We start from the raw sequence: 4,127 nt of genomic DNA on the forward strand, positions 1-4,127 counted from the left end.
GATGAATGGAAACATATGTACTCCAGCATGTATGAATTAAAAAAAAGGAGATGGATGGGATCAGGGCCGTACCAGGGAAAATGGAGGCCCGGTGCAAACTCAGAAAATGGGCCCTCGGCATAGCAAGTGGCAATGAGGAAAACAAGATCTAATTGCTATTATTATTACTATTATATATCATGTTGGTACATAGTACAATCTTCTGAATAACATCTTGTCGCAAAAGTGATTCTAGAAACTAAAAAATAATACATTATCTAGCAGAAGCGTGACATCCTTCTTGCATTCCTTGAGATAAATTCTTCAATTAGTTCCTCGTAAGATACATTCTCCAAGATGTCGTTTTCAATTGCTATCAAAGCCAGTCCACTAAGTCTTTCTTGTGTCATTGTAGAACGCAAATAGGACTTCAACAACTTTAGTTTAGAAAAACTTCTCTCCGCCGACGCAACGGTTACTGGGATGGTCAATAAAATTCTATATGCAATAGTTGCATTGGGAAAACAATTCAAGCGTTTCAAAAAATTTAAAATGTCAATAGGTCCCATATTTTTTTCCTTTGGAATGAAATCTTGGAGTAACTTCAACTCAACATATAAATCATTACCATCAATGTCAGATTTGTCACCACTTCTAAGTGCAGTCTCAAGGCTACTGCAAGAAGACCTCAAATTTTTATCAACCAATGAGTTTAGTGCATGAGAAGTAAACAAGAAACCAAAAGTTTTTTCGTATGATTTATATTGCTCAAATCTCGTAGTAAGTGAAGCAATAGCTTGATCAACAACAGGTAAGAAGTACTTTATCCTAAACGACTCTTGTGCAGATTGTGAAGCATCTCACACATCATCAGGATTCTCATCAAATTGTTTTTTTCTTTTAATTTCACGCTTTTTCCGAAATGCAGGGTCGATATCTATTTCGAGTGCTATTTCCCTTGCTATTTCTACTGCAGTAGTGAAACCAGTGTCTCTGTAACCTTTAAAAAAGGTAATCAAGCCTTGCACTTTTTCAATGGCAACATCAATAAGCATATCTTTTGACTGTAAGTCCTTGCTAATCAAATTTACTGCAGCCAATATATCATACCAAATGATTATCGCTACTACAAATTCGAAATCACCAAGTTCATTATTTGCTAGAGATTTAGCTTCACTACTAGTTTTAGGATCTTTATCGACATCAGCTACTTGCAGTAGAGCTTCTCGTATGTCTGAAATCTGAAACCTAATAGCTTTGACACTATTTATGCAACTCCCAACGAGTAGATGAGACTGATTTCAGAGTCAATCCTTCTCCTATATTATCTTTCAAAATCTTCCATTTCTTAGTGGAATTAGCAAATGTTGTGTAGATACGTTGTATGATTCCAAAGAAGTCCTTAGCTTTACCACAAGTCTTGGCCATATCACATAGTGTTAAATTAAGGCTATGATACCCACATGCAGAATAAAAAGCTCTAGGATTTATATTCAAAAGCAAGGCTTGAACCCCCAGATTCTTACCTTTCATGTTTGATCCATTGTCATAGCTCTGCCCTCTCACATTGTCTATGTCTAGATCAAGGTTCTTTAATTCATCCTGCAAAACCTCAAAGAGTCCTTTTCCAGTGGTATCATTTACATCCAAAAATCCTAAAAAGGATTCTACAACGGAAACAGAACTTGAAGATGTTTCAATATGCCGTATAATCAAAGACATCTGTTCTTGGTGACTCGCATCAGGGGTACAATCAAGTATCACCGAGAAATATTTTGCTTCTTTTATTTTTTAATGATCTCAGATTTAATTGCAGAAGCAATCAAATGTATTAACTCATTTTGGATGCCATGACCAAGGTAATGAGTATGAGTTTCATCATTTGTTATGCGACGAACATGTTCTTGAATAATCGGGTCAAACTTAGCCAACATTTCAACCAAGCCTAAGAAATTTCCGTTGCTATCTTGATACAATTTGGAATTAGTACCACGAAAGGCTAGATTATGTTTCACAAGAAATTTAACAATCAAGAGAATTCTAAGCAATACTTTACGCCAATGGTCCTTTTCTTTCTCAAGTTGTTGTCGAGCAGCGCTATCAATAGTTTTATTCTGTTGCAACCTGAGGCACAACTCATGCCAAGTGACCATATTTTGAAGATGTTCAGCTCCGGTTTCATGCTCTCTAAGTCTGATACTAAGGTGTATCCAGTCACTAAATCCCTCATTCGCCAAATGACCTCTAGCACGCCCCTTCCCAATTTTTTTGCAACAAAAGCAGAATACTCTATTGAGCTCTTTAGAATATACAAGCCACTCTCTATGACACATTTCTCCATTTGGCAAAACTCTACTATAAAACACAACAGAAAATCTCCTACCAAGTTTATCATTATGGCCCTTTTGGATAGGCGCCCTCTTAGGACCCTTCTCTACCAAATTATCAATTGCTTTAGAATCAAGGCCATCCCAATTTCGAGGATCGAATATATCAGGTTGCAAAGAAACATCAACATTAGCAGGTACTTCATCACCATGATTTGCTTCATCGAGGTTATTATTCTTAACATGTACCTCATCCATGTTACTAACAACATTAACCTCTTCGCCCTGAGTTTCAGTATGGATAGAGTCATCATCGTGTACATCATTAGTATTAGTATCTACACTCTGATTTTCAGAAGAAACCTTTAGTTCTTTAACAAAAAACACATCAAGACTACCTTTCAGAGATTCATCAAGTTTCTCTTTTTTTTCTTTTTCTGACGTTTTTCATATCCTGACGGGCACTTTCTAATTCTAGAGGACATTGCAGAAAGTAAACTAAGCGACAGATAAGGAACTAAAAACTGAACTTGCGGTCAAAAAGGAATGAAACAACCTGTCTTTGATTGATGTGAGAAGCAAATCAGGGGGAGCCAGGGAGGAGATGCTTGTTGCTTTGGCGACTAAGAACTCATAGCCTTGTCTGGCCTGCCAAGCAGTCGAATCTCTGTGACGAGCAGGGCCTCCAGGGATCTAGGCTCCACTTGATTCTGACACACGCGGGTCGCAGGACCGGCAAGGCGGCAACTGGAAACGAAGAAGGTCGAGTGAAACACTGATTTGCAGGCCCGATTTGAGAGTTGAGAAGAACAGAACGCCAACCAAATAAATAGATGGAGATTGGAAGTAGACGTACCTATTCCACAGCTCATTGCAACGGATAATTTGGGGAAATCGCAATAAAATTAATAGCTGGGGGATTGAGAACGGAACGGCGGCTGCTAGTGAAGAGCTGGAGATTGATTCACGATCTGGGAAAGAGAAACAACGGCTGCGTTGTGAAGAAGACGAAGAGAAAAAAAGAGACGTGCGTGAGGAAAGGGCCCAGTAGTTAATTCGTGCAGTCCCACCACCTTCTCTTGGGAACACAAGTTGGGGGTTAATTCATTGTGGGGCCCTGCTGGCATGCTGCACCATTATCCAACCTGTTTTGCACTAATTTTTGCTAATTACTAAATATACTAGTACTAAGTATATACAAATCTGGGGGCCTCACTGATTTAGGGGCCCTGTGCAGGCGCACACCCTGCACATGTCCATGGTACGGGCATGGATGGGATTTCATTATGGTGATACGGTACCTCTTCGGAAGGATCAAACTTCTGGCCAGGTGGGGAGAAGACCTTGCCTCGGGCGGCTGTTCGCTAGAGAACTGATCAGCGCAGAACATCAGCCCACGGCGCCGGTCGCTCATTAGCACGCCCCGCCGCTCGGGCATCAGCCCTGGACCCCAGCCCCCGCTAGCCCATCAGCCCGTGCCGCCGCCGCTCGCCGTTTGCCGCCACCACCACCACTCCCACAACACCATGCGCAGCCACTCGCCGTTTCCCGCCACCACCGCTCGCCGTACTTTGCTGCACGAAGAAAATAAAAATAAGAGATTAAGGCGAGGTGAGAGAGGAAGTCCAGGGGAGACAGATAAAGGAGGCACTGACCTAGCACCGTAACTTGCCGAGTGCTGTTGGCCGCTGCCAGAACGGCTGAGAGACGGGATCTGGGCGCAGAACGGCTCAAGGCTCCCCGGCCATAGGCGATGTGGAATGGATGAGGCTAAGCTGGGCGGTGGCGAGGTTCACGACGGCCCAGGGAGTGGTTAGAGGA

The 4,127-nt window shown here is 41.9% G+C and overlaps 1 pseudogene; it reads right to left on the reverse strand.

The window, feature by feature from the left end:
* Positions 1 to 257: 257 nt before the first annotated feature.
* On the reverse strand, positions 258 to 2,564 carry LOC119299164 (annotated as a pseudogene).
* Between the last annotated feature and the right edge of the window lie 1,563 nt (positions 2,565 to 4,127).

The sequence above is a fragment of the Triticum dicoccoides genome, chromosome 5A (genome assembly GCF_002162155.2).
Source record: "Triticum dicoccoides isolate Atlit2015 ecotype Zavitan chromosome 5A, WEW_v2.0, whole genome shotgun sequence".
In the NCBI taxonomy this organism is placed as follows: domain Eukaryota; kingdom Viridiplantae; phylum Streptophyta; class Magnoliopsida; order Poales; family Poaceae; genus Triticum; species Triticum dicoccoides.